This window comes from Myiozetetes cayanensis, unplaced genomic scaffold (genome assembly GCF_022539395.1).
Source record: "Myiozetetes cayanensis isolate MyiCay16 unplaced genomic scaffold, myiCay2020 scf1, whole genome shotgun sequence".
Taxonomy (NCBI): Eukaryota; Metazoa; Chordata; class Aves; order Passeriformes; family Tyrannidae; genus Myiozetetes; species Myiozetetes cayanensis.
Window position 1 is genome coordinate 82,557,755 of NW_026086604.1, and position 23,355 is coordinate 82,581,109.

Genomic DNA, 23,355 nt, shown 5'->3' on the forward strand with positions numbered 1-23,355 from the left:
ATCAGTTTGCCCTTAGTTTTGTAAGGCAGCCATCCTACAAAAAGCAGCTTGATGTTTCTATCATTCTGTAAGCCTTGAAATCCAGCAAGAGGAAATCACATTGAAAGAATGGAGTTGTTGACAATGCAGACCAGCAGAATATGAAGATGAAATGAGAATAATTTTGCTTGTAATTTGCTTGCAGGATTGAATTATTGAGTTTGCTCTGTGGTAAATATGGTTATTAAGGTTGGGTTTACTAGCTCAGGTAGAGCAGTATAACAACAAGGCTATATGAATCCTAGGGCAACCCTGGTCCAGAAGGCAATTGAACTGCTGTTTTGCAGAGCCAGCAAATTATGCTGGGGTATTTGCAGTCCACAGCTAGGTGTCCCAGCATTCCTTTTCTTGAACTGGTTTGCAGTATAGCAATCTCCATGGAAATTACCTGTCCTCCTTAGATGATGTTAGCATGGTACTAACATACTAGTACCAAGCTATCTCCATGTGGCTGCTGCAGCTCAATCACAGCACTGAGGTGGCATCAAGGGGGTGGTGGTGATGCTGCTATAGATATTTGCATGGCTCTGTCATGGGATACAGGAAGTTTATTCCTCAAATATCTCCCTGCATGAACATTTTGAGCCAATGAAGAGCTGGCACAGTCTTAGGTTTTGGAAATCTAATGTGTCTTGAAGGACAATGAAAATGGCTCTCTTAGAAGCTAGCCTGAACACAACAGGCCTATACTTAGGCAAAATTAACAGTCCTACATGAAGTCTAGATGGACTTCTTTGAAGTGTGATTGCTTCTTAACATTTCCAGTAGTACTTCTGTTGCTGCAGTTGAGGAGAGAAGGTAGGCACCCTAAGTCTGTTGACTCAGGTGACTGGGGGACTTGACTATGGTATTGGTAGGACTTAAAAATAGTCCAGCAGTGCTTACCATTTTAAAACAATTGCCAGTGTTGAAAGAGGGAGTGGAACCTGGCCATCTGTTCAGGTGAATGTCTTCACCAGAGACTTGAACAGCTCTTACTATAACTTTGGTTATATAAACTTACTGGGTTTGCCTGTGTGCATCATGTTTGGGGAAGGAGGGAAAAGAACTTCTAATCTTAGCTTGCTTCATGTTCTGGTGACTTTGAGTCAGTGACGTCTTCAGTATTTTTTTGGTGGTGTTTATGTTGGCTTGTGTTTATGCAGAATAAAGTTTTCTATCACTCTCACTTCCAGTTAGTTTATGTGAGCCATGCTGAAATGAAGGAAAATAAAATCATAGGAAGTTGGTCTGGTTTCCTGTAGGAAACCAATGAAGATGAAATTGGTTCTTGGAATGAACCCACAGTAGTCTGGGAAATACTGTCAGAGAAGACGTTTTTCTGAATCATAAATAGTGAGGACTGTGACTCATAAAGTAGGTCACTGGGAGGCTGATCTGATCTTGTACATGGGAGAAAGTGAGAGAAGACTGAAATTTGTTCCTTATTAAAAACATTAAACTTAACAGAATGATATCATCAGTAGGAACAAATTATCCAGTGTACATTCCTGTCTGTTTTGGTGAGAAACAGGGATTAGCTCCCTACACCGTGTCTTTGCCATTGGATGTTCAGAAAACAGTGGCACATTCACTTCATAGTTACTAAATAAACATTTCAGCCTCATTTTCTCTATCCAGTCTTTATATGTCCTCCTGCTTTGAATTTAAGTTCATTGGGAATCTGTTGTACCGACCATGATTTGTTTTCATTTAATTAGGTTTCATGGCAGTGATTGTTTACAGTAAATTAATTCTAAACAATAATCTATTATTGTGTATAGTAGCATGCAGATGGCTTAATTCAAATTCTTTTATCCAGAACTCTATATTCATATCCTTCTGTCTGTTGAATGTCTTGAAAATCAATTATCCAAATGATAGGTTGGCTAAAATGATGTAAATATCTCTTTTTGCACAAGTTTCAGAGGAGGCACATGCATAGATTTAAAGTTGTAACTGTTTTTTCCTGAAGGACAGATGATTTCATCAGTACTTGACTGTGCTGTAAGATTTTCTTTTTGAGTTGTATTGAACTGGTGAAACTGGCAAATATTTTTTGACAAATTTCTGAATCCAAAAGGCAGTGAAAGCTACCTTGCTTTCAGCACTTGAAACTTTTTTTAATGTATCTGAGCAGTTAAATGTAGGACTGAAGAAACAACTCTGATTTTATGGTTATTGCTTTCCTAGTAGTCAAGTATCAAATAGCCTAGTAGTGCACAGATCTTCAGAGCTCAGGGAGGAAAATTCCAACTTATGCAAAAGCCTGTGCTCACCCACGTCTCTTACTGCATCCTGAAATTATAACTTACATGCTGGTTGGTGGGAAAGTAGGATGTCTACAGGGAGGGGAAACTCAAAGTACACAAGAAAAAGTTTATATCATATAATTTAAGCAGAGTCACAGAATGGTTAGAAGTTGGAAGGGACTTCTGGAGACTGCCTAGTCCAACCCCATTACTCAAAATGGAATCGGCTAGTGCAGGTTGCAAAGGACCTTGTCCAGTCAAGTTTTAAGTAGGATGGACACCTCTAGAGCAACTCTTTCCTCACCTGTGCAGTTCCATTACCCTTGCAGTAAAAGTACAACACCCACCACCAGAAATTTTTTCATATTTTTAAATGGCATTTGCTGTATTTCAGTTTGTGACCATTGCCTCACCTTCTGTCACTGTGTACCACTGAGAAGAGTCTGCTGGGGGGAGATGTGCAACTTCATAGTGAAGAAGTCAGTGGTTAGGACATGGCATGAAAGCTGTAATCCTTCTGTTTAGGACATAAGTAAATCAAATAATCAAATATATTTATTGCTGACTTTCCCCTGCAGGTTTTATCAGTGATGTTTTAGGGGCAGTCCTCTTCTCTGATCCCCTCTTTATCCATGCAGTTAGTATAATTGAAAATCATCTATGAGAAAGTCTGTGGAGGAGAGGATGGTGTCATTTTGAGGCAGTCTCATGTGAAGTACTTCTACTGCACATATACAGTGAGTACTTAGCTTTGAGCAAAGTCAAGGCATTAAATAACTTAGCACAGAACTAAGTCAGAATTGAGTATTGAAGTTTCCTGACTGCTGAGTTCTGGGATCCTTTCAAGGTCTGTCCTCATGCTGTTCAATAGCTGGTTTGGGGAATGTACCCTCCTTACAGATCAGCTCTCTGTTAAGCTCCTTATGTTGAAAACCCTTCAATTTGGTTTTGCATAGCTTTAGGTATCTCAGTAACACTGAAGCAAAATAGCTTCTAGTGATTGCTGTTGTTCTCTATTTGATGAATTAATTTTGAAAGTAATTCTTTTGCACTGGAGATGTGTTTTGATATGAGTGGTCCATGTGTTAAAGGAATGCTCCCCTCTAATTTGTAGGGTGGATTTATTTGGTTTTTTGGTCACATGTAAATGCCAATCAGTAATCTTAATTATGCTACTTTTCTTTTTATATGCTAACTGTATTTACCCAGTTTGGTTCTGATCCTGTAGTGGTTTCTCATGACAAAAGATTGGGTTTGTTGCTTTTGTGCATTTGTTTTTGGTTTTTTTTTTAATTTTTCTCATTATTTAATACAATATTGCTTACATGAAACTGTAGGCTAAATAATTCAAAGAATTAACTGTAAAGCTTTACCAGTATTGCATTAGTAGCAAAGCTTAGAATTGGTCATTACAGCTTGCGTAATAAATGTTTTATGTACTGTACCTCATGGTTCTTATTGTTCAGAATGCTGTTATATTATTGTATAGGTTTTAGGCTTCTTTTGAATGTCACAGAAGCTCACAGCTTCTGAGAAAATTAATGGATTTTTTTGGTGTGTTTTACAGAACAAGCATTTTAGCTATTCAGTGTAACAAGATCTAGTCTAGTTAATTTTAAAGGATATTAGCAATACTCTGTAGAGTTGTAGTAAGACTTTTTCATAGGGAAAAATAAGCATAACAGACCATAGTTTTATGTAATTAGAGAATTTTGTAGCTTCGCTTTATAGAATATTGTTTGTCTTAATATGATATCAAATTACTTCTAATTTAGCATGTATGGCTACTCAATTTATTAACCAAAACCTGAGTTTCCAAACCTGATTTATGGTACAAGACTATAAATATAGAACCTGATGCCCTAGGGTACCGCTGATTAGCATAGGACCCCAGCATGGGCCTGTCGTACCATGCTCTGTGGCCTGCTTGCTAACTGTCAGTCTCCTGTCATCTGTTTACTGGTGATGCCAGCTCATAACACTAGCCTTGTGAACACAACCTCACTCTAAAATCGTTATGCTAACCAGCAAATTCTGTATTTGCATAGGGGTCTTGGTTCTTAGCCAGGGCATTTAGGCTGTCTGCTGTAAATACAAAGGAATAAAAACTAGCTGGCTCGCCTTCTGTCCTGCAGAATGTTTTACTCCTTTTGCTCATGCTGGTATTACACAGGGTATGGTTTTGTAAGGTGCTGAGTTGTCTTAATTTAGTTCAACACACTCTTTAACTGCTTTAACTTCAGATTGTTGAAATTATTTGGGTGCTTTCCTGGGTTTTGTGCAGGATGCTGCATCCTTGTGGGATGGAGTGCACCAGAGGGCAGAACAAGCCTCTCAAGTGATTTTTTTTCAAATGCTTATATGTGGTGTTATGCTGTGTGTATTTTAAACTCTTTAAGTAATCTAATTCCTTTTAAAGAATCAGGTTTTAGGTAGTTTTACCACTGAATTATTTGGGGCAAGTACCTGTGCAGTACCTGTTCAAACAGATTCTGTGTGGCCTTGAAGGAAAGGTAATTCCAGTAATAGCTAGCAATTGGAATTATATATATCTCTTCACTTGGTCTACTAAATATTTATGGCAATTTTATACAGTCTTTATAATTGCAGCTTATATTGTCAGACTAAATAGATTTAAAACCAAGTGTTAGTGAGGAACTTAGTGCAACTAATAATTTTATTAAATAGATTAACTTTAATAGTTAACTATATATATTATGGCTGCAAATGTTATGAATACATAAAAAGAGCAATGGAATAATGCCCTCAGTGGTACTAGTATTTATTAACAAATACAAGCATTAACAAATTGCTTCCCAAACCAAATACTATTTATGTCAATACCAGTGAGAAAATGAAGACATTATGTTTATGGGTATATTTTAATACTACAGAAGAATTATCATAACTACTGCTGCAGGTTGGGATTGCCTCCATGCCCTCCTATTCCTCATCTCTCATTTTCTCCTTACCTTCCCCCTTCCTCCCTCAACAGAGGCTCTCCTTTCTTCCGTGCTCTTGCTCTGAGCTGGGGTATTCTTTCCCACTCTATAGAAAAATACGCAGGAGTTCATATGCTTTTTGGATCACAGTGACCTTATTTATAGTTTGTGTGCTACATTTTTGCTTTTATTTAGTCTTTCATTTTGCTGTTTTTTTCTTATGGATCATTTCCAGGGTAAAGGCTGAAGCACATTTCTATAAATATGTTATTTAAGTGTATCAGGAAAGCAGCCATATAAAAAAAAAAAAAATTAAAAAAAATAGAGTACTTAATCAGGGACATGAAAAGGACCAGACTGAGCCCTGAAACAGGACTTTTCCATATGGCTTAGTAATTAAAGAACAGAATGTACGCTGTCATGAATCTGTAACTGAAGATTATAGATTCCTTTAGAGTTTTTTGCAACTTCAACGGGTGTCTCTTGCATGATGTTTTACAAATGCAAGCTAGGGACTTTTTTCAGCTGCTGTTCCTGTGTTGTGCAGTCACATACAAAGCAGGCTGAATGCTGTGATGAATGAAGTGGTGTTTATCTTTGTGACCCTGATGACGGATAAAGTACTACCTCCTTCATCTCGTGCTTTGTGTGTGGTTTCTGCTTTAAGGCTCTGTGAGGTGACTTCCTAACTGACTTCTGAATTTTAAGTGTTTTGTAGTGAAGGGGGACAACTGATGAATCCATGTTCGTTCAGTGCCATGGCCCCAGTTGAGTCTGGATACCTGTTGAAATCATGCCCTCGATGAGATCTGTGGCTACATGATTAAATTGCAATTTTTAAAAGAATTGCTTTAAAGCTGGCCTATAAAAGGAAGAACGTTGTTAAATTGGATTCCGTTTTTAGAGAAGAGCAGTTTATCGTATCATTCTGCTTTCATTTGCAATAATCAAATCTCCGATGTAGTCGTAGCTATTTTTTTTTTTTTTTTTTAGTGCAAAAGTAATTGCTGAAGTGGTTTCTGCTTCTGGGCATGAGCAGGGAGGAGTGACAGAAACTTCCTTGAGAGTTTTCTTCTAACAGCTGCTGCAGGGGGAGAGAAAGCTGGGAAAAGGGAAGGCAAACCCAGCTGCGGTGTTTTCAGCGTTGTATTTCTTGTGTCAAATAGATGGCAGCAGAGTGTTGTACACAATGGAGCAGCTCCATCCTGTAATGGGAATGAGGGGGGGAATGACACTTCAAGCTGACTTGTAACAACTGCAGCCTAACTTGTCGTTAGGCATAAAATAGGGAAGAAAGCTACTATTGATAATGCAGGCTCATAGAGGATGAAGAAGGGTATGAGATGCTATAAAGTGCTGAATTTCTGGAGTAGTCCCAGGTGGCAAAACTTAATCTTTTAAGGTATGTCATCCACTCATGCAACATGATTGAAATCAGCTAACATAATATGCATGTCAAAATAAAGAGACAGAAAGAAAAAGAAAGTATTCACAAGTTGCAACTGAAAGTGATATACAGCTGCCTTGGGGTACTGTAGGAGTTGGCCAGAAAGCCTGTTTTTCAGTTAAGCGAGTTAGAGAAAGGAAATGTCAGTCCTCAATCAGGCAAGCATTCTTTGGTAAGGTTTACTTAAATGTCAGCATTTTTAGAAAAAGAGCTGCAGTCTGTTCTGCTCTGATCCCCAAAATTAGGTTTGCTATTAAACTGGGTCAAGCTGCAGATCTGTCTCTAGAAGTGTTTGATTAATAAAACTAGTACAAGGTTTGGCTTGGTATTTATTAAGTACAAAATTAATGGCTGCAAAATAGCTGCAGTCATTGTAGACATTAACATATTTTGTTGTATGCTCATCTGCATCTAAAGTTTTGTAGTGGGATGATCTTGAAATAAAAGGTGGAATTAAAGGCTTTGATGTCAATGATTGCTCAAGCTCTCAGATTTTAAGATATTATAGAAGAAAGGTAGAAAAGAAGTTGGGAAATTATTATTAGTTGTATAGTGTGACTATCTAGAAATTACGTCAAGGCTGGAAGAGTCAAAGTGAGATGCTGTCTTAAATTTGCAATATATTTTATTTCTCTTACAGCTCTGAGTGCAACCATCCTGGCTGAGCATTAGCTTTACTGTTTTTATTTATGATAGACCTCATTAAGGGTTTACTTTCTTTTTAACCTGGCTGCCTGAAAAATTATTGCAGCAACTTGGGGATAACTGGCAGCTCTCTGTTGAGATAACAACTTGTTTCTCAGATAATGTTTCTTTTTCTCAGATTGGGTGTTTTAGTGATCCATCCACCCTCTCATCAAGCTAGTAAGAAACACAAACCACCGTGTAATTTGTTTCTTACAGGTTTAAAGAAAAGCATGTATGATTCACTTTGAAGTGTTGCAACTGGTGCTAGATGCTACAGATTACTGAGATTGGAGGGTAATGCAGGTCTGCAAGGGTATAGGTGATTTTCAGTATTGTTCATCATACACTGTGGAAAGCATTAATATAATAGCTCTGACTTTTGGAGCTTTTTCATTGTGGTTAAATTATTGCTCATGCAAAAGGATGAGTGTATCTGTGTGTGTTTGGGGTTGTTTATTTATTTATTTAATTACTATTTCATGTCTTAAAGTAGCAGTTCTAGGAAAAATCTGGATATAACAATTATATACAACATCTGCTATTTGAACGCTGGTAAAACACTGCTATTTAATGAAAGAAATACCTGCGATTCGTTGGATGAGTAATAATATAAAACTATTTTAAGACTTTTTTTCCTTTGCTAAGTATCACATTAGTTTGTTATATATTTATTTTTTTTGTTGTACATCTGAACACGCTTCCATGGAGGCGTATTAAAATTCTTGGAAGAAATAACATGACTGTGTTTTTATATTTTTATAAACCATTTACTCAGTTGCTGTTCTAAACACTAAAAATGGAAGCTATGAAAAGTCTGTGACTACGCAATAATACATGCATTTCACTGATTGTCCAGATAAATTAGGTTGGCAGAACAAATGCAGACTTCTTAAAATAAGCAGTTCCAAAACTCTCTTGGTAATTCTACTTGAGGCTAAATACTACAGACTACTATTGAAGCCAGACCTCATAGAAATGTTTGCAAGGGGGTTGCTGGGGAGGGAGGGTTGTTGTTGTCTCTTGCCTCTTTTCCATTGAGGTAAGGATATTAGCTTGAATGACATCATTTAATTTTCTCAATTTTGAAATGGTGTATTTGCATAACAAAGCAGTATTTCTTTTTTTTTCCTTTAGTTTTATTAGAACTGTCAGGGTGTATGTGTGCGTGCATGTTTCTGGTCTTCTTGCTGAGTAATGCTAGATTTGTTCTTTGTTCTGTGTAGGTTTGGCTTTGTGGTTTATGCAGCTTTAAAAATATATGTATATTCTCTCGACTTCCTCATCTGTGGAAGAAGTGAACTTAAAAAGCTTCTCAGGCACGCAAAACAAGAGAAATAAAGATTTTCTGTGGTAAAAAATGTTTTTTCTTATCTTCTTAGTGCGTAAAGCAGCATTGAAATAAAGTACACAAAACATTTCTGTGGAAGAACTGTTGCAGTGAAACGTGTACGTTTAACCTCACAGAATGTATGATTTAGAATTGCTGTGTGGTCAGGAGTGACAGAACAGGGATTAATTACACTGTTACAATAGTCCATGGACACAATTTTTTATTTTTCCTTGAACATTTTAGAAATTGAATATGAAATGTAAAGAAACATTTTTTTCTTTTTTTTTTTGTTGCTACTTCATTTTGCTACTTCAATAAAATTTTTTGGATGTTGGGAATAGACATAGTTATTTAACTTCACTATATTTAAAAATATAGTTATATATCAGGAAAAAAATCTAAGTTGTCATTTTGGGATGTTTGGGGTTTCTTGATGTGTTCATTTTTGGGTTTATGGCAATGATCTTGAGGGAATCTATATAGAATATTGTATCTTAACTGAGTGTCTCCTGTGAATGAGATGATTGTTTACTTTGTAAACAGTGTTCATGTGGTATTTATTGATAATCTATTTTAATTAGGATTCAGATTGGTTTAAATAGGTTTGCTGCAGTTTAATCTTACTGTGATGATGTTGTGTTACATTTTAGCAGGCAGAAAACAGTTATTCAGGAAATTTCTCTATTTCAGAGACAATGAAGAGCTGTAACATAGGAACTGCTTGTTCCTAGCTTGTTCCTAGTTGTAATATTGCCCTGCTTGTACAAAATGCTTAGATCTGGATAGAGAGAACATCTTTATCAGTGTTGGTGCTCTAACATGCAACTTGTTTTGCAGAGGCTGGGTATGTTTTACATAACAGCTGATTGTTTGGGACAAACTTAACTAAAAAAAAACCAAAACAGTACTGTCTGCCATTACATTACCAACTCCTCAACTTCTGTTAGTTTTTATTGCTCTGACTCTTTTGAAGTGGAGATGTATCAAGCATCTTTGGTGATAGACTTGGTCTCCAAAGGAGTAACTAGTGCAACAGAAGGGAGTAGTCTGGTGTTTATCCTCCTATACAGCTATCCGTACTAGCTTTCCATTACCGTTTTTTTTTTCAGTAAGTATTTACCAAATACATTTACCAAATACATTGGCTTGCATAATTGCACTGTGAATGCCTGAACTGCATTTTTCCTGTAAGTATGTGGTGCTGAGAAATAGCATTTTAATTTTAGCCAGACGTTCTTGCATAATATTGCTTCATGGTGATGCAATTTCACTGGCATAGCATCAGAACAAAGCCTACAGCATCAAACAAGGATGTAAAAACAAATTAAAGGATGCTAGAAGTTTTAAGCATTGCTTTAAAGCATTTAATATGCTTAATAGTCTTGCATTTTTTTAAGCTCTCTGAGTGTGTTTGTGTAACAAGCTCTGAGTTCTGTGGAGCTTTTCTAATTTTATATTGGTGTAATATTTTTCCTTTGACTTTTTTCTAAAACTCCACTGTGGCAAAGAACATCCTCCAGAAATGATGTATTTTAATTACAGGGCATATGCCACCTATGTGTTTAGCTAGCTGGGCAGTAAAATTTAATTGCAAAGCTCTAAGAAATGCTCCTGAAAACATTGCATACATTCAGCATACCTGAGTCTTTGGAGCTAGTAAAAGATTCAGTTACTTTACTAAACTTACATTATCTAAAGTACCAATTGCACTGAAAAAATTGATTTAAATGTACATTGAGTAAAGGGTAATGTAAAATGCAAATTAATTATGATACTGATCTATACTGTAATCTCTTCCATGTCTAAACTTAATTATAGTAGCAGTCGTTGCAAGTTTTATCTGAAATAGAATGTTATATAATTCTTCCCGCAGATTTCAAAAGTTACAACTTAATTGTAACAATTTAGTATGTAAATAGCTGATAAATGAGAATTATTTTCAAAAGTACTATGCAAGAAATTCTGTAAAACACTTCAGGTTGAATTGATTTTTTTCACGTGCTAGATATTCCTGAAACTGATTGCAATACTTTAATGAAAGAAAATGGGACTGATTGACTTGTCATGAGGTGTGATCTGAAGGCCACTCATGTCACTGGCAGAGATTCTTTACAGTCCTTGGGAGTATTTCATGCTTTCAGATTTTGTTACTATACTTTAACACTTTGATTTTGTTCAGCTCTCAGTATTTCTAGGCATTGCGGATTTTCATTTTGACACATTTAGATATATCATTACTGAACGTTGCAAATTCAAGTGAGTAATTGCATTTTATAGTGCTACTATATTTGTTACTGTATTATTTTTATTAAATAGTCTATAGTGATAAGAAATATGCATTAGAAATTTGGACTGTAGACACTGAATGCTAATTAAGATTTAAAAAAATATCACACAAGTCAGTTGAACACAAACTTTGGGTAGTTTTTGGAAAATCACATAACTGTTAACTGTGTTTAAATTGTGTAAGTAGTTTATTACTTGTAATTCGTTACCTTACATTTGTGGTTAAGGTACTGAACTAGAATTCCTCTATAAATATTAGTGTAGGGTATTCTTTATTTATATTAAATAAATCAAAGGAAATTATTTGAACTTTCTGTCCAATGCTTCAACTTAAAATAAATAATTAAATTCTGAAGATTAGCATGAAGTCATATTGAAGACAAAATTTCCCAATAATGACATGCAACTGATCAATAGAAGTTATTTATGATAGTATCAGTGTAGATTTAGTAATCTAGGAAAAGTAATAGTGTTGCAATTTAATGGTTGAAAAACCCATGTAACGCTATCTAGTGTGAAAACCTGTCCTTATTCACAGGGCAATTTTTCCATTGATTCAGTGGTTTCCTTAATAAAGCTGAAATATTTTTAATCCCATGACTGGTTTGCTTTAAAACAAAACAAAAGACTAGGGGAGAGGGGGAGTAAAAGAAAGTTTAATATAGTGAGACCCATGGATAAAACAGAATTGCCTGCAATATATTATCCTCTCTGTCAGCAAGTATAGATTAAAGTTGACTTTGCTTTTGTAAGCAAATGTTAATATTTTTATAGGAGGGGTATCTTTCTTAATGACATGTTACATATGCATATTTACTGTTAGATGTTAACATGTTCACAAACTGCACTGTTAACAAAGTGAAATGTGGCTTTCTAATGCCATGGAGTGTAAATAATTTGAAGATTTAAAGGTCTCAAGAACAATGTATTGAAAATGTTATTACATTTCAAGGCAAGGAAGCAATTGAACCTTAATTAAATGTAGCTTAAACTTTAATTTATGGTTGGATTTTTTTTTTTTTTTTAATGTAGGCAGGCACTTTTGGTTTTATGTGGGGTGAGGAAGGATGAACACTCTGTCTTTAATATTGAAGAGGAACTTTTTCTGTAGTGTCATAAAATGTTATGAATAAAAATGTCACAAATAATTTTAAAACTTTTTGAAGTAGCTTTCATTCATACGCTTATGAGTTTGAAAAGAACATCCCAAAGTGCACGTGGATGTGCATAAACTTGGCTGTCACTAGACCTTTGCTCAGGTGCCCTTCAGTTTGTTTGTGTGTTAATCTTTACCTGCTGTAGTCTGTATGTGACAAGATCTACAACACAGAGGATACTTCTCCGTGCATCTTCTAAACTCTAAGTGGCCTCTGCTGTGGTTATAACACCTCTTCTGGACAGCACTATCATGCTTTAATGTCAGACCATGGTTTAAATGAAGCAGTTAAGTGGAAATATATATTTAATTCACTTCGACTAATACACAGTTAGACACCTTGCTTCAGACCAAGCTTTCTAACATAGTTTTTCTTCTTTGATTAGACTGGTGTTTGCACAACATTGGTGGTGATTCATGTAGGTTCTTGATTTTCATGAATTAGTGCAAATTCTTTTTTCTTCCTTTAGATCAGCCTACAAGAAACAATCTGTTCAACCTGATTAGAAACCATATACTCACTGAAATTAAATCTGCTCATTTAAGATATCATTTTTGTCATTACATTGTAAAACTGTTGTTAAAAATGTTTGTTGTAAGTGCAGATGCGTTCCTTTTAAAATCTTAAGCACAGATGTTGGGTTTTGTAAGCAAAACCTATAAATAAGGGTTAACTTAACTGTCCAGATTTTTTTTTATCACAGTCAGTCTGTGGTTGCTTGTCCATTTTCTTTCCTTTAAAGACATTTTAATTAGTACGTGTATTACTGTATTTGACCATCCTGTCACATAACTACAGCCAATTTTAAAAACCTTTGCTTTAGAAACTGTGATTGAAAATGAGAGGGCAATAGGCAGTTATTTTCATCAATGACTCTGATTTTAAGTATCTTCATAAAATGGTAATTCTCACTCAGGTTTCTAGTTAGTCTATTTCTCTTAATATGGAAACATACAGTAATTATTTTTAAAATGCTATGTTTAAAATGAGAAATTACTTGCCTGACGGGCAATGAAATCTGAAGACTACACTATCTGTACTGTGTTTGTGACTATTAATTGGATGTATTTTGTCTCCTAACTTCTACATTTTTTTCTTTTCCCTGGCTTGTTGTTTTGTAGCACTGTGTGAGAAACTGCCATACAAAAGACACATGAAATTATTAAGAGATAACATAACAGAAAAGCCTGCTCTTTTAACTGTTTATTAAATTGTTATTATTAGATACCACATTTCATGCATGTTGAACTTCATTGTTATAACACTTAGTTGCAATGTGTGGCACAGATTAATTACTTGAAATACCATCAAAGGTATTTTCTGCATATTAATAATGATAAAGATTTCAAGTATTTGCCATGTCATGTGCTAAATGTAATGACAGTAGTACGAGTGTAGTAGATTGGGTGCTTTATTACTTACTAAAACTTACCAAGTTAAAATACAAAAGTCTGTTTCATCTTTTTTTCTCCCTTTCTGTCACTTTTTGATTTTTGTTCTTTTGATTTTTTAGATGGGTGGTAAGCATGGGGAGTATGTGAAAATATTATACTTTGGAGCTGATTTAAAAGGCCTTGATTAAAACCATCTGTTCCCACCTCCTAATCTTCAAGTTGCTCTTGAAAAATAGGCCAAACCTATCCCAGGGGAGCTAGTGGATAGAACTATCTACAACAATAATAAGATGTAAAAATACGAAATATACAGATACTGAAAGCTCAGTAATCTCTAGCAGCCTACTCTTGTTTCTGGATAGCTTTGCAGATCTGAATTCCTTAGTGGGAAGGGGAATATGGGATACGCATGGGAGAGAAGCCACCTATTTGCATGTTAAACAATATGATACTAATAGGATGAAATTTTGGAAAGAACATCATTATCCTTGTCCATAGTGGATGGGGGGATGTTTGGAGCTAGATGATCTATAAGATCTCTTCCAACCCAAAGCATTCTGTGATTGTTTGATCCGCCAGAGGCACGCTTCTACTTTGACAGAGAAACTGATGTTCTACATACTCCCTACTCTCAGAGCAAGTCAGGAAAACATTCAGTTATCTCACTTTTAGGACTAAAAGTGGGTATCTGAACGTTACCTCTTTTAAAATTAAAAAATCATAAGTGCCCTGCGAGCATCAAAACAAGACCCAGTGTATGGATAGTGCTTTCTGAGTGGTGGTTTCATGCACAAACCCCCATTCTATATCTTTTCCTTGATATGCCTGATTACTAAATAATTCTGTTGCCAGCAAGGTGATTTAAAATTTATAATGTAAATGGAGAGTCATTGTGGTTAATGTTTTGTGTCAGTCTTTTTGAAAACAAAGCAGTATTCTAACTGCCATATGTATTGATATGCAGAGTAGTTCATAGCTTAGATTTCTGTCTTTGGCATCCATCTGAATATAACTGCAGATACCAGTGAGATAGTTCAGGTAAAAATAGTAACCCTCACACCAAAAAAGAAAAAAAGGAAAAGAAACCAATCCAAAACAACAACAAAACCCCCCAACAAAACCCCTACCAAATAAAATGGGCAAATGTAAACAGCACCATATTGCAGGTTTGTCCATCAAAATGAACTTTCAGATAAAAAAGTTGGCAGAAGCAGTATAGTTGAAAGACAGTGGAGAATGGAAAATACTTTTTCAGGGTGTTTGCCCTCTGTCAGGATGTTTAAAAAAAATAGCGTCAGTTTCATCAGAAAACTCTGCAGCAAGTTATAGGCCTATACTCTGTCACAGTGATTCGTGACCTCATCTCATTATAACTGCACAACCACAGAGCATGCAAAAGCTGAAGCTGGCATAATTTTCACAGTTATTTGAAGAGTGTCTTCACCCTGAGCTAGATATTCCCCTTTTTGCCAAGTCAACTCTGAGAATATTTGTGTTGTTTGCTAAAGGCACATCTGGGCTTCATCCCAGGTGCTGAAGATATGAACCCCACCTTTCATGGGATGAACTCCATGAGAGCTGTGTGCCCATAGATCATCAGTGCAGAGGGACAGTACTTAGGAAGAGACAGATCCTAGGATATGGTATTTGTTCCAGGAAGACAAATATTCTCCATGAAACTTTAGGAATTAAATTCTTGAAATAAATTCAATTTTTAAAATGAAAAAATACATACATCTCTGTCAAACCTAATTAAAAGTCGGCTGAAGGTTCTTGTAGTCTCCTGATCAGGAATGTTCAGTCGTATTAGTATGTATGAATGTAAATATGAGCAGGGAAAGGAAGCTGTGAAGATGCTAATGGTTGTATATTAAATAAAATCATAGTATCAGGGTGACTTGGGTTGGAATGGACCTTTAAAGGTCATCTAGTCCGACCCCTCTGCAATAAGTGGAATCATCTTCAAATACTCCAGATTTAGGTGAATACTCTAAATGCCACAGAGGAATCATTTTTTTTTAGCATGCATGGTTAGTGTTACAGAAGACTGTGGAATTATTTTTTTCTCTGTGTTTCTCAGGTGTTGCTCGGAAGAGGAAGATCCTAAGCATGCAGAAACTTTTGTGCAACTGGTGTTGCTACACAAGCAAACTTACTTCAACTCCTTCTACAGCTTTTAAAACAGTCTACTTGTTGCAATACCACTATGATTTTGGCTTTCTATTTAAAACAAACCAAAACAGAAAAAAACAACCTCCTGTGGAGTGATATAGGAATGGTATTTTTCTTTTGTTGTTTTTTGGTTGGTTGGTTGGTTTTGATTTTGGTTTTTGCGTTTTTTTGGTTGATTGTTTGGTTTGCTTTGTTCTGTGGGTTTTTTTCTTTTTTAATAAGAAGCTAAATGTAAAGTTAATATTCTTGTTTTGTCTTTAACTTTTGTTTTGTCTTCAAATTCGTTTTAAGGTTTTGTCTTTAACTTGATTTTAAAATCTGTAAATGGAAAGGCCTACTGCATTGTATCTAGAGTTGCTTACCCCCTCCCCCCACCCCCGGGCTCAGGGTTCTTTGTTCTTTGCCTATAAATTGTAACATTTTTAATTTAAGAAAAAAAATGTTACAGTATGTTTCTGAAAGCTGAAAACAAAGTTGAGTGTAAATTGTTTACTTGCCGTCAGGCTGTTTCATCACCTACTAATCAGCATCCTCCTTCACATGCAATGACATAAGATCTTTACTGAGCAGTTGACAGGGGAGGGGGTGCAAACTGCTTTTCTACTCTTTTACCCCTGTCCAGGAGTGTCTTTGTGCATAATAATATTCCTCCTCTCATCTACATGTCTAACTTATTTCAAATCCCTCCTCCCTAGACTCGCACTTCTCAGGCTTGTTGCAGCGTATCTGTAGCTAAGATGTTGCTGCTCGCTGGAGCTAGCTCATGAAAACAAACTCACTCAGAGCAGAGTATCCATCGGTCTCTTAAGAAATGGCTTATTTTGTAGTGAAAACCAGCAGCATTTAACTGTGTTAACAAGGTGGGATAGTGTGTTGCGTTGTCCTTTTGGGCAGTGCAGCTAGCATAGATAGGAAGTTCCGTGTGACGAGAGATGTAGCTCTTCTGTGTTACTTGCTGTCTTTCATGTAAGATCTGTCGTTGTGGCATCCGTCGTGCATTTTGTAAGGACCTTTCATCTTGTACGTGAAGTGAAGAAAGCAACAACTTCCATCCATGGTTTCCTACTTCAAAGCATGAGCTACAGTGAAGAGGTTCAAAGGTGGGCTGGTCTCAGGAGTGCATATGCTACCCTGCCAGAATGTGTGTGTTACAGCCATTTAGTCTTAATAGGTATTGCATGGGTCACTTTAGAAAGTATACTTGCATATTCTAATGACTAGGTTGTGTTTATAAAACTGCTCTGGAAAAATAAATGCTTCAGGCTTTTCAAGTGTTATGTTCTGTGGGAATAATTCAGACTTTGCAACGTGATAAGTGTTTTTACTGCGTCAGACACTATTAGTAGTATGTTCCAGTCCTGATGTGGCTGTACCCCAAGCTCATGGGGATTGCTGGTGTTTTGGGGGTTGTTCTTCAAAAAAATAACTGAATTTTTTGTATTGCTCCAAATTCTATCTTGAGGTGTTTGGGTTTTTTTCCCTGAGACAATAAGGTACATCTTGATTGGTGTCACAGGTGCATACAGTACTTTTTGTATCTGGTTAGATCAGTGTTCCGCTTGGTGTATTTCTGATCATAGCCAGAGCCTGGTCCTTTGACAGAGGGAGGGAAGGATGGCTTCTCCCTCCTCCTCTCACTGTAGTGTCAGTAAGAGAACTGGTATATGTCTCTCGCTGAATAGAAACCAAAACACTAGTTGTTTTATTAGATGGGGACATTGTTTTGTTTAGTGTACTGATAGTAACTGTGAATTCAAGCAGTCAGGATGGTAGTTACTCTTCTCAGTATCATAGACATAAAAATAAAACTTTTGCTGTAGACATCTCCAATGCAGAGTAGGCATGAGCTTGTTTAAGGCTTCTTTTCACAGAGGCTGTCATTTCCATTGCACCTTTGAGTAACATGCTAACTAATATGACATTGAGTTACAGGTTCACATTTCAATTATTTGGCTACTTGTGAATCATACATATCAAAAGCACAGGTTACTGCCATTAAGGTTTTGTTGGTCATTGGTTTTATATAACATTGATATTGCAAATTTCATTAGTTAATACATTGCACTTTGGTTGGTCTAGTGAACTGTATTAGGACGTGGGAAGCCTCTGTAACTCAGTTTATCATAATTAAACTTAGTGGTTTTTTTAGTACACTTTTGTTTCAGATTTGGCATCTTGTAAGTGAGAATAAAGAATTATTTTTTTTAATTATTTTTGTATAAATTTATTTTAGAAATTCCTAACTTGCTCTTTATGATATCCAGTTAGAGAAACAATCCCCGTTCCAAATAGGAAGATTGTGCCAGCATTCATAATAGTAATGTATTGTTACATTATAGCCAAGGCTGCAATCCTGTTCTTGAAAAATGAAATGAAAAGGTACCTTCTGAATTAAGGGACATTGCCCCTTTTTAGTGAGCAAAGCATTTGATACCCATGCAAACATAAATGTGAAGTTTTTACAATGAAAATTAAGCAATTCTAATAGATGCTGAAATGCTAAAATGTTTTTAAATATTAGGTATAAAATTTAGATGTAAAAATACAGTATTTTGCACCTTTTTTGACCCTGTTGACTTCCTACAGTTAAATAACAGCAGATATAGTAGATATCTTAGGTAATTTCATCAGTATGCATTAAAAGCAGATAGTGACTACTAAACATTTTCTTGGTCTTCTGTACAATAAAACAGGAAACAATTTGGTTGGCGACATAGAGGTGGAATGCAGTACAAAAATGAAATAAGATAAAACTCCCTGTGGAGAAGCAGTCTGCATGTTACACCCTGAAGGGATGAATGCTGATACTGTGCACGAATGGCTTCTTTAGAGAGTCTTGGAATTTCTAAATATTTATTATGGCAGTATATAATGGCTGTATTACATAATGTGGTGCAGTTTCCTGCTTTCTATATCCTGAAAATACTTGATAATTCAACCTTAAGCTTAAATACTTCTTGTAGTTTCATTAGAGTTCTGCAGATAGGAACCTTGGAGCAATCAACACTATTGAAAAAAAAACTATTTAGGAACAAAAAGGAGATTAGTAGAGAACATATTCTAATGGCTGAAATACCAGGCTAAAAGTAGCAGTCCTGGGTTTTAACTGTTCCCTTGCCATTGTCTGTTGGGAAGGGAGAGCAAACTAAGGTTCTGATACTCAGCGTGGTACAATGCTCATTTCTTGAAATTTTTGCAATTTGTACTAAAAAGTCCTGTCTTTCTGTTATGATTCTTTTAGCTGATTTATGATGTATCCAAATAGACATTTTCATTGGCTCCTGTGTTTGCAATATGCAAGCAATTGCTGTACATCTACAAAAGCTGATTCAGTCATTGAAGAGCAAAGCAGAAAGTGTGTGTGGGGGATTATTTTCTTTTCTCTTTTTTTTCTCTTAAGATTGTTGGAGCATCTTTGGGTGTTCCTTTCCTTGTTATTTGTCAGTAGCAATGACATGGTAAAGTACAGATGTCGAGCTATTAACAAAATTTCAAATAAAGTGCTTACTAGAACAACATGTAGGCAACTCTTGATTTGTGAAAATGTGCTATATTATGTTGGTCTTACCTAAATGTTAAGATGTTTTCTTAAACCTTAAAATATATTGGAGATGATTGGATAATCAGCAAAGAAAGGAAAAAAAAAATCCTTTTTCATTAATAATTAAGGATTTTGGTATAACAAGGAAAAACAGACTCTGACAATTGTTCCTAGGGTTGGAAAAGCTGATCCTTCCTAAAGACAGGGACTTACAGATAAAAAATAGTGGATGTATTATGTGCACACGTTTATGAGCAGCTACTTCATGCCCTAAAATTCAAGTTTAAAATAACCTGTTTATTCCCAATCTCACAAGTCCAGTCTGTGCCATATGAGGTGCAAGGAGTGTTCCTGAAGTTCCTGGAGATGCTTGCCATATTGTTCCAGTTGAATGTGGGAAGATGTAGCTGAGACAGAAGGTATACCAACACTTCCCAACTTCTGTACTCACTGCTGATCGGACAAAGAACAAGCTTATCTCTAACAAGACCCGACTTGGTTTCCTGGTGTGCCACTGCCACCAAAACTCCCTTTGTCCTCCTGTTGGAAGTCCTAAAGCCACTAGAGCAAAATTGTGTTAGGAACCTTCTTTCAGCCCATCTGGGACTTAGCCATAGTATTTTCTCAAGAAGATGCTGCTGGCAGTTTCTGCTAATGTTGTTATTGCTTTGGGATGAGAGGGTAGAGAATGGTGTGACTGCAGCCTGAAGTTTGGAATAGGTACCTGCAAAATGCCATGATTGACTTCAACAAATCAACTCAAGTATAGATTCACAGATGCACAGTTCTCAAGAGGAGTGACCAAACTGGATAAGGGGCTCTGGTTTCCATTTTCCTAATCTGTTGAAGAGCTACTGCAACATCAGCCTTCCACAGATGAATTAACACATGTTGATTAATTCTTTGGGATAAGCATAGCTAATTGCAAAGTCTGTGGCTATAAATACTCTTGAATACACTTCTGATGGTAGGATTTATCTCCTTGTTTCGGCTGGTAATAAGACTCTTACTGCTCAAAGGATCAGTAGAACAGTTTAGCACTTGGTACTTCATTGCCTAGAAATTTAAGGAAGAAAACTCAAACTGTTTTTAAATCTAAAGACAGATTTTAATTGAGTGATAGGGAGCTGAATTGCAGGACTGCAGAGTTACAGTGATGTTCAGAAGGCACTTTTGTTTTTGTCGGTTTTGGAAGTGCATTGGATTATTTTTAAGTGGCAAAAAAGAAGTTTAAAAACTAGTGTAGAAAGTCACAGCTCCTGAGTTACTCAATTTACCCTTGTTCTAGCTATTCATAGGAAAGTGGACTGCATCTTTACTGTCTGTTCCAGTGATAATTCTGTCTTTTTGTAGACTTCTAAAAGAAGGAAGTTGTTGTTATGGATCTCTGTGAATGAGGGGGAGTTTGTTAAGGGTTTTCCCTGGATGTGACAGCAAGGTAAAGGTACATGAACACTGCAGACAAAATGTTTTTATAGCCAGTCATCTGAGATGGATTTAGTAAATGGATGAGCAAGAACTTTTCTGTTTTATACCTATGTGGGCAAACTGGAGGCTGCTTTAAAAGTAATGCCCTACATCTCTTTGGTATAATCTGATTACTTTCAAAATTTTATGATGAATGGACAGCTGTAGCTTGCTGGTTGTTGATTCATTTCTCTGACTGAAAGTTGGTGTGCTTGCCGCCTACCTTGAAGGACAGGGTCTTGCTATGAGTGAGCATCCTTAGTCTCATGAGGTTTTTCGTAGTGGCCAATAATGAGGAGCACAACTTCTCATGCATGCCTGCCTTGTTACCAATCCCATCTTCCACTGGGCCTGAAGAGGCACTGACATTATCCAACCGCTAGTCTAGTGCACAAGAAACAATTGTGTGTTACTATTATTAAGGTGGTTTGGAAAAGCAGTTCCTAGATATCTGCTATACAGCCCAATCCTTCCTTAAAATTCAAGTGACTAAGATCCTGATGCCAGTCTACCAGGTGAAATTTGTAGTGGTATTTATTGTTTCGTGGAACCTTTTGACATCATGCTGGGACAGTAGTGCCTATGGGTTTTGTACCAATGGGCCACTGTTTACCCATTGGCTTTTTTTTGTGGAGGATTGTGCCTATTTCTGTTGAGTTTTTAATTAAAAACACTTAAATGAGATCTGGTCCTGTAGACCATTAGCTTTGAGCTTCTGGATCACCAGAGACCTATAAACCAGGGTGTGAAAAGCAGAGTGCTAAGAAATTAATTCAATACAGCCAAGTAACTATATATAATAAGCAGCAACAACTACTTTGTCACTTGGCTTTATTTCATGAAGATGTAATTAAGAACTTTTTCCACTCCACTGATCCCTCTTTTAATTGTAACACACAGATATTATATGGTTATCCTAAATTGTAAAGCATTAAAACTTAGGTTTTTCACCAGGAAATTTGAAAGCTTAATTAAAACCTTTGTATTCTCCTCTGTCTTTAATCAAATATAATGACCTGTTATAATCCCTAAACGTATAAAGTACCAATTAATTATGATTATATTAATTAGAACTTCAGTTCCTCCCCTGAGCTTTCTGTTTTGGCAGAAGCTATTAGTACAGTTCACTCAGCTGCAAAAATCAAAACAAAGCATTGCTTGCTGTTGAAAGGGCAAACTGGTATGAAGAAAATACTTCTCTGCGAGTACATGAGCACATACACCTTTCTTTCATTAGAAAAATGCTTTTTTTAGGTCTTCTGATATTATTTAGTTTATGTCAGGTTACTTTTTTTTTCTTGTACAAGTAAGCTTGTAAGACTATTAATGATCTGCTCCACAATTTACCTAAATGTTTAGCACTTTTAGTAAAACCACAACAGATGCCTGGGAAAAGTAAAAGCCAACCAGCCAACCAAAAAAAAACCCAAACAAACACTCCCCTCCCTCAACTGCCAAATTATATATATGAGAAGAGGGAGTAAAGAAAACCTCTGTGTATGTAAAGGGAGATGTGGGAAATTTAAAACAATTTTATGCTTGTGATTTAAAAACAAAACATCACCTTGAAATGTATTGGCGAGTTCATTCATGGAAAAAATATGACCAAGAGAATGAGAAAAGTGTGTGGCAGGTATTTTGGATCATGGCAGATGAACAGGAACATATAAGCTTCTTAACAGGACAAAATGATACTGAGGCACCAGCCAAAACTGTTATGTTTAGACAAGTATGATTTTAGTATGAATACACCAGATGGAATGCTGCATTAAAACTGCCTTTAATGTGCAAAGTGAAAGTTATACATGTTTAAAGATGTTGTAAAGAGGTTTCCATTTTAACATCTGGAAAAGAGTAAATTTGCCATATGACAAAGTGTGTTTCTTGATGCTGCTTGAAGGTAACTGCCATTCTGGCTCAGTCATACAAGCACAATTAATGCTCATCTGATTAGGTAAATATAGTGCTCTGTCTGATATCTCTTCGCTGTATGAATCAGTGAATATTTCATTCCCTTGCCTTTCTTTACTTTTCCCTTAAACAGTAATTTATGTTAACAATATTTTTCTTCCACTTCCGTGCCTTTAGTTTTCAGAGGATGGAGGTATAAGAAGGGGGAAAGGGCATGATGAAGAGAAAACCAGTGTGTTTATGGCTTTTATATGGTCCTAGCCTGTCACTGAAGTTCACATCTCACTGAGATAAAACAAGAATGTTGAAGCACATACTTAGTTGGTAGTAAAATGTGTGGGACAAGGTGGATTTCACACTTTGGTATCCATAGGCCGTTGCCTCAAAGATGGTTAAAAGGTGACAGTTCTACATCTGCGAACAGATGCAACCAGAAGCAAAGACAAAGTCGTGTCTATTTTGGGGTGCTTTGAACAGCACTGCAATGTATTTTCAGGAGACATTCTGTCCAGTGAGGAAAAAACCCTTTCTTCTAGAGAACATGGGTCATCATTTCCACGCTATGCAAAATATTTCCCATGTTATAGAGGTATTTTTCATATATACATTCAGATGCATGTTATCCGCTAGCATAGACACCTTGTTTCTGCCATAATCAGGGGGGAATAACTGCTTGCAGTGCTAGAGTCTCCCCACATACCATGTTTTCTTGTAGCTATGCTTAAAACAGGTAATATAACCACCAGTGTTC

At 36.2% G+C, this 23,355-nt stretch overlaps 1 protein-coding gene across 1 annotated transcript in view; it reads left to right on the top strand.

Annotated features, from left to right (window-relative positions):
* Positions 1 to 23,355, top strand: part of GMDS (GDP-mannose 4,6-dehydratase) — a 407,246-nt gene that overhangs the window by 67,990 nt on the left and 315,901 nt on the right. The window lies entirely within an intron of this gene.